The sequence below is a fragment of the Artibeus jamaicensis genome, unplaced genomic scaffold, assembly GCF_021234435.1.
Source record: "Artibeus jamaicensis isolate MK-2021 breed Jamaican fruit bat unplaced genomic scaffold, CSHL_Jam_final contig_354, whole genome shotgun sequence".
Taxonomy (NCBI): Eukaryota; Metazoa; Chordata; class Mammalia; order Chiroptera; family Phyllostomidae; genus Artibeus; species Artibeus jamaicensis.
The window spans coordinates 2,928,596-2,943,732 of NW_026521803.1; the positions used below are offsets into that span (position 1 = coordinate 2,928,596).

Consider the following 15,137-nt stretch of genomic DNA (forward strand, 5'->3'; position numbering starts at 1 on the left):
TTGTTGTTGGCACTATTACAGATGTCCTCTGTTTTTCCCTCCCTCCACTCAGCCACCCAGCCCCAGGCCTTCACTATGGACTATGCATATATGCATATGTTAGTTGGCCAATCTCTTCCAGTCTCCCACCTTCTCCTCTCTGAAATTTGTCAGTCTGTTCCATGTATCCATGCCTCTGGTTTTATTTGTCAGTTCAAATATGGGACTCAAATACCATATATGAGTGAGGTCATATGATATTTGTCTTTCTTCCACTGGCTTGTTTCACTTAGCATTCTAATCTCCAGATCCATCCATGCTGTTGCAAAGGGTAAGAGTTCCTTCTTTTTTTATAGCTGTGTAGTATTATTCCATTGTGTAAATGTACCGCAGCTTTTTTATCCTACTGGGTAGATAAAAAAGTGCTATTTCCAGTTCTTGGCTATTGTAAATAAGGATGCTATGAACATAAGAAATATATGGTGCATATATTATTTCTGATTGCTATTTTGGAATTCTTAGGATATATTCCCAGAAGTGCAATCACTTGGTCAAAGGGAAGTTCCATTTTTAGTTTTTTTCAGGAAACTTCATACTGTTTTCCACCAGTCTGCATCCCCATCAGCAGTTCACTAGGGTTCTCTTTTCTCCACATTCTTGCCAACACTTGGTTTTTGTTGACTTATTAATGGTAGTTATTATGGCAGGTGTGAGGTGATAACCTATTGTGGTTTTAATTTGCATTTATCTGCTGATTAGTGACATTGAACATCTTTTCATATGTCTATTGACCATTTGTATGTCCTCTTTGGAGAAATGTCTATTTAGGTTTTTTGCCAACTTTTTAAAATTTGGTTGTTTGTCTTCCTGGTATTGAGTTGCATAAGTTCTTTATATATTTTGGAAATTAAACCCTTATCAGATGTATCATTGGCAAATATGTTCTCTCCTACAGTGGGTTTCCTTTTAATTTTGTTGATGGTTTCTTTTGCTGTGCAGAAACTTTTTAGTTTGATGTAGTTCCATTTGTTTACTTTTTTTTGCTTCTCTTTCCCTCAGAGATATATTGGCAAAAATATTGCTACATGAGATATTTGAGACTTTGCTGCCTATGTTTTCTTTTAGGATTTTTATGGTTTCATGACTTATGTGTATGTCTTTTATCCACTTTCTTGTGTGTGATTTATTCTTGTGTGTGATATAAGTTGGTGGTCTATTTTCATTTTTTTTCAGCACACCTGTTTGTTTTTTCCAACACCATTTATTGAAGAAACTGTTTTTACTCTAGCATATGCCTCCTTTGTCAAATATTAACTGACCATAAAGTTGTGGGTTTATTTCTGGGCTCCCTGTTCTGTTCTAGTGATCTACGTGCCTGTTCTTGTGCCAGTACCAGGCTGTTTTGATTACAATGACTTTGTAGTTTATTTTGATGTCTGGTAGTGTGATCCCTCCAACTTTCAAACTTTTGTAATTGCCAAAGCCTCCTTCTTTGTTCTTAGAGACTTCCAATATTTGAATCTGTTTCAAAACCTGTCAGTGTGTCAAAGGGAAGAACTGCAGTCAGCACTTACACGAAGGCAGATTGGAAGCGAGAAACTTAGGTGGGGAAAGTATGTACTTAAGTCCCTTCCATAGGGTAATTGAGAGATGAGTCTCTTTGCCTACTAGCTCTGCTTGGTCCAGGTGTACAGCCTGGCAGAGGGAGGTCTCCTGCACTTGTTAATAAGAGTTTCTTTGTTCTCTACAGTCCCATAAGAATGGTGAATGCAAGCCCCAGTGTCTATTAGGGTGGAGAGATTTGTGGCTCTTCCCTCCATGGCAGCATCAGAAGTTGGAGCTGCAGATATGTATGCAAATTCCTTCCTGGGAGATACTGGCATCTTGGTATTATTCTAGAATTGGGCTTGGGGGAGGAGGTGGGAGAGCTGTTCATAGGCCTGCCTGGTCTCTGGTGAGGATCATAGCTAGCCTCTAGTGCCTTCTAAACTAGAAGGCTGATTCTCAGGCAGCAGTTTTTAGTCTGCAGATGAACAACTTTTAGAGAAAGTCACTGGGGGGTGATGTTGGGATAGGACAGGTGAATGCTCACTCCCATCAAGAATTGTTTCTTTGCTTGCCAGATCTTGTGGATCACAAAGACACTAACTAGTTCACTGGCGTTCAGAGCTAGGTGTTTTGGGAGCTCTCTCTCCAGTGGGTGTCTTAAGAGTTGGGGTGCTGAATGTGGGGTTTGCATGTGGCTGGCTATTCAGCTTTCCTAGTACCACTTATTGATGAGATTATCCTTTCCCATAGAGTATTCTTGGCTCCTTTGTTGTAAATTAATTGATCATGTAGGTGTGGGTTTATTTCTGCACTCTGGGTTTATTTCTGGGCACTTGATTTTCCCCCCATTGGTCAATGTATCTGCTATCATGGCAGTACCACACTTTTTTTGATTACTATAGCTTTGTACTACAGTGTGAAATCAGTATGTGTGATGCCTCCAGGTTTGTTCTTCATATATCACTCCTAATATTGCTCTGGCTTTTCAAGGTTTTTGTGGTTCCATACAAATTTTAGGATTTTTTTCTAATTCTGGGAAAAACACCACTGAAGTTTTGATACGTATTGAATTGAATCTGAAGATTGCTTTGAAAAATATAGATTTTTAACAATATTAATTATTCTAATCCATGAGCATAAAAATATTTTTATTTGTGTGTGTGTCTTCTTCAATTTTTTTCATTAATGTCTTACAGTTTTTGTTACATAGATCTTTCACTTCCTTGGTTAAACTTATTCCTGAGTATTTTATTCTCTCTGATGCTATTGTAAATGAAATTTTCTTAAAGGGAGTTCTTAAAATGCAATATTTCTATACAAAAATATGGAGTATGTTTTTTCTCAAAATGTTTAGAGTAATATGCTAATGAGTGTTTTCTTGTTAGCAAGATATTCTGATTCTTTCTTCTGCTTTTCCTGTTATGCTGATGTATAGTTTGCTTGTGGATGTGTATTGCCAGCAGTCCCTAATATATATGGATGAATATATACATATATATTGTTCTTTTTTACATTTATTGTTCTTGGATTTACTCATATTTATTTTAACTATAAATTATTATTTCCAACCTGTTAAAATCATTTTAATAAAATTTTAATATAGTATGTTAAAAGTCACCCAGCTCAAATAAGTTGTTTTGATCATTTAATTTATCAAAAAAATCAGACAATGAAGGGTTTTGCATGTCATACCTACACTTGAATTCTGTCTTAAAGACAAGGAGGATGTACTGAACAACTTTAAGCTGTAGAGTGAAATAGCTTAATATTTTATGAATTTGATAAAACTTGGTTACTAACTAGATGTAGTGAATAAAGTGGGAGGAGGAGTCTCTGAATGACTTCTACAACTTTGGCTTTAGTATCTGCGTATACATGAAATGGATCAGTAGTGGGAAGACTGTGGAAAAGTGCTAATGCTAAGCAGAAGGTGCCCCATTTGGTTTGTAAATACTGCGTTTGTGATAGCTATACATTTCTTACCGGTAAGACATTACAATGAGTAGAAATGCTGGTTTGAAATTCAGCATTGAACAGCCCGATCTCCTAAAATTTTCCCAGTCTTTGTTTTCCATGGAGCTGCTGTTTTCATGGCTTTGCTCACCTGGATTTCCTCCCATCTCTGATGTTGGGCTCTTTCTCTTTCAGCAGTGGGTACTGCAGAGACTCCCCAGGGCCCTAACCAAGGGTCGTATGTCTTTGGAAATCTCACTCTCGCCAATGTCCTTAGCTACCATGACAGGGTATAAAAAGGGCTGAAACAGAAGTTAAATCAATTTTATTTCAGTGCTTATATCTCTAATACAAAATGTTGAATAAAGGAAAAAGCAAAAATGTTATTTGAAAAGTATTTGAGAACAAGACCATTTCATTTCACTGGATTGGCTATTAAAAAAAAACTAGACACAATATCTTCACATGTCTCCTCAGTAATTTTTTGGGGTATTTGTTTAACATGAAAAAGAAAGCTTTCCACTTATTTAACCTGATGAGTAATGGGTTTTAAAATCTGGCTACAGGTTATGCTATATCACACACAGACTCCTACTAAATTATATTAAGATATATAATGACATTAAAAATATTCTCTAAGCAAGTTATGTTAATTCAATCTCACAAATATGTAATGATTTTCTATTGAAAAGCAATTACTATGCTAGGTACTCGGGATCTAAATATGGATAGCTATAGTCTCAAAAATGCAACCTAGATAACGTGAAAATTTTTATGTAATGTGATAAGAACTAAGTAGTGGGTAAGGTAAGCACCGGAAACGGAAACACTTAATCCAACGGAATGATTCAGGCATGAGGTAAACTGAAGCAAGCCTAGCAGGAGAAGTAAATATTAGCCAGTAAAAGCAGAACAAGAGCACTCAAGACAGAGAGAATGGTATTAGAAAGTTATAGAGATATTCTGGGGCATGTCACACGAATGGCATTATAAGCATCAGGCTGATGTACAGCTGCTTAATTATAATTATAAATAGGAGCATACTTATAAAATAGGAGCAAAGGCTGAAGAAATGGGAAAAAGCAAGTTTTGAGAGCCCTGTATGTCATTATAAGGAGCTAACCTATAACTTTATAAGGAGCTAAATTGTAGGTAAATCACTGTATTAACATGGTCAGGATATATTTTTAGGAGAACATTTTTGCTGCAATGAAGAAGAAGAAAGACTAAGGGAAAAGAAAGAAGTTAGGAGGATAATAGCCCACATATGAGATGACAAAGCCAAATGGAGGCATCTGATAGAAATGGAAATATAGGAAGGGTTCAAGATCAATTCAAATGCTAGAAGTCAACATTGTGTAGTGATGGATTAGATGTCATTAGTGAGCACAGAAGTGTAAGATAACTTCACAGAATTCTGGGATTGGTGATGTGGTGGATGATATTGCTATGAATTCATAAGATATAACAAGAAGAGGAATGCATTTGAACGGAGGGAGAGGGCAGAAAGTGATGGGTTTAATTTGAAGCTGTTTAAGTATGGGGTACAAGGAGAAGTATCAAGTGGCTGTGTCTAGCAGGTTTTGGGATACGCAAATATCAAAACTAGCCAAGAGGTCAAAACTGAAGACATAGACATGGGATCACCCTTGAAATGTTACTTAAAACCATGACAATGATAATGCTTTGTTAACGCAGAAAAAACTTGTATGTCTTTCACATTTACCATTTACATTGCCCTTCGAGTACTTTCTTCTTTCACAACTATATTTTATTTTAATGGGATTTTACCTGTTTGTCACATTGTAGTCTAAGAGAAATGTCACCGTTTTGATATTAACTGGAGAAATGGATAGGAACACTGTCTATCCATGGTTTCCAGTTTCCTGTTCTTGCCAACACATTGCTGACTTGGCCTGCTTTGAGTTATCCTCTCCAGAAGTAGATAACCTTTCCATGTTTCTTCTATAATAAGGGCTCTTACAACACCTGCTACTATGGTGCGCTCCCAAGGGCAAACTAAGTGATGTTAGTTTCTTACAGCTGCTCTTGCTAATTACTAGAAACTTGGTATCTTAAAGCAACACAAATTTATTGTTTTGCTGTTCTGGAAATCAGAAGTCTGGAATCAGTTTAACTGAGTTAAAATCAAGATGTTAGCAGATTGCTGTTCTTTCTGAAGGCTCTAGGGGAGAATCCAATTTCTAGAAGCTGTTTGTATTCCTTTGCTCAGGGTCACCTTCCTCCATCCTCAAAGTGCACCACTTCAACCTTTGCTTCCATCATCCCATCTTTTTCTTCTGCCTTTGACTTTCTTTTTCCCCTCTTAAAACAGCCCTGGAGATTGTATCAGACCCATGGGGTAATTCTTGATAACCTTCTCATCTCAAGATTCTTAACTATATCTGCAAATTTTCATGTAAGGTAATATTCACTGTTTCAAGGGATTAGGACGTGGACATCTTTCCAGGGCTATTATTCAGCTCCCAAACTGTCAATGACTAGAGGTGAACATAGCTGTTAGCCCCAGCTTGCAGTAGGGCTTACAGGCACTATGCTTATATAAATGAGATACCTATCTATCTATCTATCTATCTATCTATCTATCTATCTATCTATCTATATATATATATATATATGATATTTAAATAGCATTCTTTAGCTAAAAATGAGTACATGGACAATAACTACAAAAAGTGCTATTAGTTTTTCTTGCACAATATCACCATTCATTTCCAAATAAGTTTAAGAATTATAATGTAAATTTCATAGCTGATCAATATAAGACATTTATCATTTTTTTTCTTTTTTTTTTTGACCTAAGCATCAAATTCTCCTTTTTGATAGTCCCCTGAACTTGTTTTAAGAAACTGCTTATCTCTAATCATGTGTACTTTTGAAGGGTGATAAAACCAGGGGTCTGCCTTCCATTCTGGGTGTCAAAAAACCAGTCCTCTCCATATGCCGGTACAGCCAGGAAGTTAGGGCCTGGATGGAGTTTGGCTAGTCAAATGCTGTCTTGTGACTTGAATCTTGATCTAGTAATGTGAGGTTAGAAAAAACAGTTGGCATTTACTCATGTTGACTGAGCAGCACCAAACCAAACGGCTTCTGTCTTTCCAGCTTCCCAGCCCCCTAGCACTTCCTCAGACCCTGCCTGTTCGTGCCACTGCTTTCCAAGTCTCTCTTCAATTACACCTCCCTGCATTATCTTCCCAATAAATCACATTCTCTTAAATTAGCCAAATTTGATTTCTGTCACTTACAGTCAGAAAATCCTGATAACACTGGTGCTACACAGATATTATTGTTGATGGGTTAAATCTAACATAAGAATTTTGTAAGAAAATTTATTTTCAGCTTCAACTAATTTTATTCACTGAAGTTCACCTCACACTTTAAGCCCTGACAGTTATATTGGCCTTCTTATTTATGTAACCTCATTTAAAATGGTATGAATTAAAGTTATTTACAAATTTGGAAAGTCAAGGTAGTTGTTTTTCCTAGATTATGGAAGTGATTGTTCCTATGTCAGTACTTTGCCTTTTCATGGAATGCTATTAGAAGCATAAGTACCCCTATGTAGACATTCCTGCATTGACTGGGGATATTTTTAAAATAATTTTTATTAAAGTATTGGTGAGCATGTTAGTACAATGCTGAGGATTTACTTCCATTTCTTTGAGTGTTCAGGGGTTTAAAGATTCCCCCCCTTTTTAATGGAAAATCACTCAGTAAAATTGCGGAAAAGCGATTATTTATATGAGTCATATTTTTATGGAAACTCTTTTCACCTCCCTGCATTTTTAGAACTGTTTTCTTGAAAAAGAATATTCTATTAATATTTATAATTAGATATCACACAAAGCAGATGCTAAATCTTATGCTATAAATTTATGGGTACAATTACATAAAGAAGATTATATACTCTTTGGCATAACGTTCTTTCTGGGAGCTGTAGCACAAAGGACATTCTCCATGAAGATGCCCATTCTTTTTTGAGTAGATGAAAATAGGAAGACGGTTATTAACCACGATTAATTTTAACTATTATTATCTGGAACACTAGTACTTAAGTGGATAGAGAAGCAAGTCAGTGAATACTTGACTGACTTTTTTCTCTTTGACCCACATCTCAATTTACGCAGTCATACGTTTATCTCTATTCGTACCTTGAAGCCACACGGATTCTTCCTATTTTCAGACTGTATGAATGAGCCTGGCTTCCAAATGCACTTGGGGTGGATAGTGGAAAGTTTACTTAGGTCAGAAAACAGGAGAAAAGGGGATTTGTTTTTCTGATTACCTTTAGGATAATACCAAGGGGAATCGGTGGAAGATACACTGTGTAATCTAAGCCTCACGTCCTTCCAAGAGCTGCTGCTGTACAGATGGAGAAGCGGACGCGCTGAGGAATAACGGAAAGTAATGGCACTGGGTTTAACGTCGGTCCCTGTGAGTCTCGAATTCTCTTACCCTGTCTCTTCTCTGGCAATTACTTCTTCAGAAATTCTACTAGGGGCCCCGGGGATGAAGAGGAGAGGACAGCAAACCCTCTGCACGCCAATACTTTCTCCTGTGATAAAAAGTGTTATGAGCTCCTGATTCCCTCTCTTAAAAAGTCAAGGTTAGGAACCACGGCTGTCAACAGGGAAGAGGAAGGTTTAATTTCCCGGAGAAGCTGCTCGGGGGAACGGATGGGGCACGCCCACTAATGGGGGGCCACCCCTCGGCTCCATCCCAGGCTTACGGAGCTTTCCGCTCACTCCGGTGTGAGTGCTCTGGCCACCGCGAAGGCCGAGGGGACAGAACCCGCAGGCCGGGAGCACGCTCCGGGTGACGCCGGCTCCTCCCGGGGGCCTGGCGCACGTGCCTGGGTCGCGGCCAGGGCTAGTGGCCGCGCTGTAGTAGCCGGGGCGGGTGGAAACGACTGGTTCCCAGCGCGGCCGCCGCCCGCCCGCGGGCTCCGGTGGTTGGGCGGAGGGAGCGCGGGACTCCTCCTCCCGCCGTATTAACAGGCACCCAGAGGCGGGTGACCGGCCCAGCTTCGCCGCCCCAACCCGCTGCGTCCCGGCGCTCCGTCTCCGCGCCAGTGGTGAATGCTGCGCTCCGGCCGCCACAATCCCGAGGACACGGCCTCTTCGACACATCCAACCCCTGGGCATCGGCAGCCTCAGCGGCAAGAGCGGCCGCCGCCGCCTCGTCTCTTCTACTGAGTCCTTCCCCTCACCCCGCTGAGAGCTTGTCCCAACCACTGGGACACCTCTTTCGTCCTCCTGGGACCGACGGACAGACGTGGGGAGGTCCGAGCGCCGGACTGCAGGCAGCGGCAAGGTAACGACCGGCTGCGCCGCGGGGGCTGGGGTGTGCGCGCTTGGCGGCGGCCGCTGGAACCCGGGACGCCGCCACCACCGTCGCGGTCACGGCGCACAGTGTGTCCCTTGCCCGACGCGAGGTTGCCGCCTCTCTTACCAGCGGAGGGACTATGGGTTGGGTTCCTGGCCGCCCGCCCTCGCACGAGGCCACTTATATTTTGCCTGGGGAGCATTACCGGCCCCCTGAGGACTCAAGGAACTCTGGGGCCGGCGCGCCCCTCTCCAGGCTTGCGGTCCTCGCCTCTTTCACCCAGGGCCGGGGAAGGGACGAATTTCTAATTGCGACAGGGTCGTGGAAGGGGGAAGGGAGAACACCACTCCTGGGGATCTCGAAGAAGCAAATTCACACCTCCCCAGGTCCCCAACCCCTAATGCACCTTGAAGGGGAGGAGGGGGCTCCTCGCTGCAGGGGATTTAATGACTCCTGGGTCGTTTCCACAGCAAGTTGTTGCACTTGCTTTTTAGGTGACATTTTGGCATTGGTTGCGGAGAGAGCCTCCTCCGTGTGTGTATGTGCGCGCGCGCAAGAGAGAAAGCCAGAGCAACAGAGGCACAAAGAGAGACAGAGGCACAGGGTGAGACCAAGATACAGCAAGACGCGCGCGCGCGCGCGCGCGCGCACACACACACACACACACACACACACACACCCCGGGGTCCGAGAGAACCCCCGGAGAGTCTCCCCTGTCCGCAGCCCAAACCAGTTCTGGGCGAACAGTGTGGCGGGCGAGCGATGAGACTTAGTATTCAGCGACTTGAATGAGTGGGGCTGGAGCCGAGACCAAATGGAGACTTCTGCTTGGGCCCGGGAGAGATAACAGATTGCACTTTCTTTGAGGGTCGGCTGCAGCTGCGGAAGAGAACCTCCCTGGGCCGCACAGGGATGAAGACCCCGCATTCAGGACTCAGGCTGGTTTGCTCGTCTGGCACGCAGGGCAAAACCAGCCGTGGCCCCCATGGGGCGGGGAGCGTGGGAAGGGGTGGCCCGCTGCTGGGGTGCTGAAGACACTGAATGCCTGTGCCCGAGCTCCCGCCCCCGGCTCTCAGGTTCGCCCCTCTCTCGGCCACAGCGCTGAGAAATTTTCTGTCTGACGAGGAAGGCTGTCGGAGGGGCAGGGGCTTGAGGTGGAGAGACAGTCGGGACAGGAATGCCAGTGGGTGAGACGTTATTTCTTTTATGGACTCAGGAGAGACTGTACACGCCTGACATAGTGAGCCCATCTCCAGTGCGGGAGAGATCGATGCTCCCTGTCTCAGCCGGCAATAGCACGTGAAGTTATGGAATTGCAAAATGAAAGACATATAATAAAACTATCAGTTAAAGACAGATCATTAGCTTTCGTGGTCTTTACAAAAAGACTTTGTAAAGTGCTGTTGGAACAATCTGAGTTGTAGTCAGACCCTGGGGTGAGGAATGTTTAGAACTAGGAAAGTGATTTTCAGACTGAATGGGAACATCTAAATTATATTTACCAGAAAGGTGCTAACTGCCTTTTGATTGTTATTTATAGGAGAATTTCAGTTGCAGCAAACAATTTTCTACTGGCCTAATTCTGCATATATAGCAGTAGTGTTAATCCCAACGTGAAAAAATGTCAGGAAGGCAGGAGATGTTGTAAGAATCCTGATTTATGTCAAAAGGATAAAGTTTTCTTTGCTTAAATTTTTAAAAAGGAAGGAAATTTAAAGCCCTAAGGAGATGTTGAGTATATTTATGCAAAATATATGAAATTTAATGTTTAGGTTATAAAAGGTACCCTTGATTTAGAAAATTCATATTCTGTCATGAAATAGGAAAGTTCATGAAAATCTGGTGTCAATAGCTTCCTAATTAATTTGCTTAGAATTTATGAGTTCAGTTTAAACTTGATTGTAAGGAAGCCACTGCCTTGAAATAGTCCTAGCTCCAGATCTAAAATCCCCTATTTTTTAAAAATTGCCTCATTGAGGAGAAAGTATTACTTATTATATATGAGAAAAACAACTTGAATGCAATCACAAATATGGGATTTAAAAATTTACATCTCTATATCACACAAGAAAAATGTGCTCTAGGGGTAATAATACATATATGAGTTTTCTTTATGGGATATTTTTATAGTTTAACATCTTTAATTTCTTCTTCATTATAACTTTGTTCTGCCAGGATGAATATCTTGATAAACTGTATCAGTGATTATTGAAATCAAGACCTTTTCCTCAAAATACTATGGAGCCCATGTAGAGAAATAGCCTAAAACTAAGTGCCGTTCTACTTTCTAATTCCTTCTAAGCTGAAGTGTCCTATGGAATTACACTCAGAAATACAAATAACCATCTAGATTGATTATTTTTGAATATAAAATTAAAAATGGGAAGAGGAGAACTAAAGTTTTACTATCTACTCATTCAGCCTATTGCGTAGCATAGTAATAGTTCAGCTACAACTTGATTGAGACATATACTATGTTCTTTAATTAGTAACTTCTCTGGAAACAGGAAATTCAGCATTCTGATTTTAATTTGCATTTCAAATACAGGAAAAAATAGTAAAATGCTAAGTATGTATTTTTATAGTGACGTTTCTATGACAGAGTCAAATTTACATTATGGTGCCTTCTTGGTCATTCCCACAAATGGTTCCACCTCTATCAGAGCACCTTTACTCCAAGCCGAAGGATCGGTTTTCTCAGGGGAAGCATTCAGTTAGAAGACTTGTATGAAAGTTTCATTTATATAGAAACCACATTTGCCTCTCCTTGCTTAATTTAAGGAAATTATGTACTTCTAAGTTTTTTATTTTCTTTCCCTTTCTGTTGGTAATTGTTTTTTTTTTTTCCTGCTAAAGGAGCACCATTAAAACAGGAAGGCTGAGAGGACTTTTGAAGAACGTAAACACTATTTTCCAGTCCTTACCTCCCACACTTAAGTCTCATGCCTTATGTCTGTGCTATGTTGTTCTCTTTGTGCATTTTTATTTTAAAATACAATCACAAGAAGGCCCTCGGCCAGCATTCTAAAAACCTTTGTGCTGCCAAAACACTCGGAGGTTCAAAAACACCCCACATATTGAGCTGCCTCTTTTATTTCCAGAAGATATAAAGGCTTTAAATTCTCCATTTTTGGAAAAAAAAAAGGGAATAATTTTAGTGGCTCCTAAACAAACAAATAAATAAATATCATGGGGCATTTTCAGTGTGTTACTGTCCAATGAAGGCGATTATCTCTGGATATGTGGTCCATCAATACTTGCTAAAGATGTTGTCCCTAGGAAGGTTGAAACGCTTTTCTGCCACAGAGAAGATTTAGAACTAATCTTCTGTCACTTAACTTATTAACACATTCACTGACAACTCATTGTATGAGATACCAGGCAACTAGTTCTTAATAGTTCTTTTTCTTCTAACACATACCTACTTAGCGTGTATGTCTATATCCATATACATATATATACCAAATCATAGCATTATAGGATTTGTATATATATTATATATATGAGGTCTGACCAGAAGACATCCAGCCATGTAATATAAAAAATAGAGACATTTATTGCAGAAAATATAAGATATGAGAAACATTGTGCATAGAACAATGATGCTCAGTCACCTTCAAAGTGGATACCTTGGGACCTCACACAGTTCTCCCAACAGCCATCAGCTGCCCGATTGTATTTTCCTGAATGTCATCAACAGCCTGAAATCTCTACCCTTTCAAAGGTGATTTTAGTTTTGGGAAAAGCCAGAATTCAGTCCCAGAGTGCCAAATCTAAGCTGTAGGGGGACTATGTTACCTGGGTGATTTGATGTTTCACAAAAAAACTCTGTACGAGACATGATGCATAAGTGGGCATATTGTCCTGATGAAGCTGCCAATCACCAGTTGCCCATAGCTGTGGCCTTCTGAATCATCCCAATAGTTCCTGTGGAGAAATGTTCAAGCTTAATGCAAAATTTGATGCAGATTCATTGCTGTACTTGCTCAGTCATTTTGAATATTATGGCCACACAGTACACATGCTCACTGAATGGCATCTATGGCCCCCACTGACTAATACAGTGAAGTTGTCATTATTCGTGCATGTGTATTCCAGTCTACTCTCTTTGGCTGCCAGGTTACATCAATGTCCTGCAAACCATTCTCATTATATTAATAATGGCTGGACTTTTTCAGGACAGACTATATCTATCTATCTATCTATCTATCTATCTATCTATCTATCTATCATCTTTATTTTATTCTGTAACCCTGCAACACACAAACCTGCAGAGCAAAGTGTGGGGTTGAGAGCAGGAAAAATGAGATGTGGCTATAAGAAGGCTAAAATGATGAATGATTTCCTTTTGAGGTCTTTTCTTCCTTACTCTGATGGCATAGAGATTGGTATTGCCTGTGAGATATGTTGACCCATCAATTTTATATTCTTCACCATAGCAAATGGTAGGGGCCAGTCAAGTGGTGTATAAGGGAGAAACTAGAGATATTCTCTGTCTTTATTGGCTTAAGATTTCTCTTGCTTGGTGTTTATTGTTTTCTCCTTCTCGTAGGAATTGGTGATTACTGGGTGAAAAGTGACATCCCACTTCAGATGACCAAATCACTCACAGGAAGCCCCCTGCATATACAGCCATAGATCTTTGGCCCAGAATCTTGGGCCTTTTCTTCGGTAGATGAGAACCAACACAGCTAGGCTATGATTGCCCCACTTGGGGTTGTTGTGAATTAGATAGCAATGCTCTGGGACTGCTGTGAAAATGCAAACTCACAGTCCTGGTAATTGCCTGAAACTAAACTGTTCATTTTCATATTCACTTATCATAGTTTGCTCATCTGTTGTCATTGACAAATTCTTTGTCTTCTCTCAATGTTTCCTTATCAGATTTGTAAGCAACAACACAAAAGCAAGCATGAAGAGTGTGATTTGGCAGTGTGTTAACTACCCAGCCCTGCCAGTTTTTTTTTTTTTTTTTTTTTTTTTTTTAGTATTCAGCAGATTGGCAGTCTTGCTGAAGCCATGGATAAGCATTTATGAGAGTAGGATTTGTGCTGGGACTTCCTTATCTCCCTAGCTTGTGCATCCCAATCTGCACCAGGAGGACTCAGAGACATTTAAATGGCTCCCTCAGGCGGCTTGTGGGAAGGTCTCTCTCTCTCTCTCTCTCTCTCTCTGGGCATGTTTCCAGCTGACACAATTTTGGTTAATTTGAAAACATCTGCTAGAGTAACTTCCCTTTTAATTCTACTACTGGAGAATGGCTATGAGTATATGATAGGAGGACAGGCATTAACCCTCACTCTAACCTCGTGATTAGAGGTTTCTAAATCCCCTTTCCCAGGGGACCCTTTCTTTCTTGGTTTCAATTTCAGTGGAAATGCAGTGTGAAGTGTATTTCTGGACTAGAAATTTCCCTGCTAGATATCACTGAGATTTCTTTATGAAACACATGGTGTAGTTTCAGAGGAAAATTGCATTTTGATCTTGTCTCAGACTTTGCAAACACTATTCTTTGATATGATTCATGTTACTACTCAAGCAGAAAAACAAGGCACAGTGACTGCCTTCAAAGTTCTTTTCCCAGATGTGAACCCAGAAAGCAAAGGAACAATTTTCATTCTTTCTTTCAAACAGGGAGGCACTTTTCCACCTAGAGGTTGGAATAGGCAGCAGGGGAACCTTGAAGCCAAAACACATTTAGACGTTTATTGTGTGAACCCTGGCCTAGGCAACTTAGATGAGACTTCTTAGAATCTATAGCTTCTATGCAGACGAACGTCTTTCCCCTGCCCTCCCTTGAATACTGTTTCTCACATTATTTATACTTTCCTAAGCCTCAGCTGAAAAGTCATTCAGTCAGTAAAGCCCACCAACTGAATGCAGTTTTAATGCTTTATACCTTTTTTGGTGATCCTTTTGAAGTAAATAATGAGTTGACTTTTGTGATCATCCAATTAACTGCCTTCTCCACTAAACTGTGCATTCTGTGAAAGCAAGAACAAAATATAGCATGTTCACCAATATCACCAATGCTTAACACAGCACCTGGCACTTAAGCAAACATTGGTTGAGTGAATGAATGATTGAACAAATGAGAAAATGGGCTGACTCTGTAAAGACCATAACTCCAAATGTAATGTTACCTGGTTTTGCATGGCCCTCCTTGCAGTCTCAAACTCTACATTCCTTGGTCTTCAGCATATTCTGATAATAACTTTTAGACACAGGGATGAAATAATAGGGATAATAAAGCACAAAAAGTCTCTCATCTCTTCCTTTCTTACTCCTTACTCAAACACATTAATAGCTTA

General features: G+C 40.5%; 1 protein-coding gene across 3 annotated transcripts in view; it reads left to right on the forward strand.

Annotated features, from left to right (window-relative positions):
- Positions 1-8,538: 8,538 nt before the first annotated feature.
- DLGAP1 (DLG associated protein 1) overlaps positions 8,539-15,137 on the forward strand; it is an 856,099-nt gene continuing 849,500 nt past the window's right edge. For all 3 annotated transcript variants that reach the window (XM_053664366.1, XM_037150738.2, XM_053664367.1), the window contains exon 1: positions 8,539-8,814. The gene's annotated coding sequence lies outside the window, so the exon portion shown is untranslated. The remainder of the gene's footprint in view (positions 8,815-15,137) is intronic.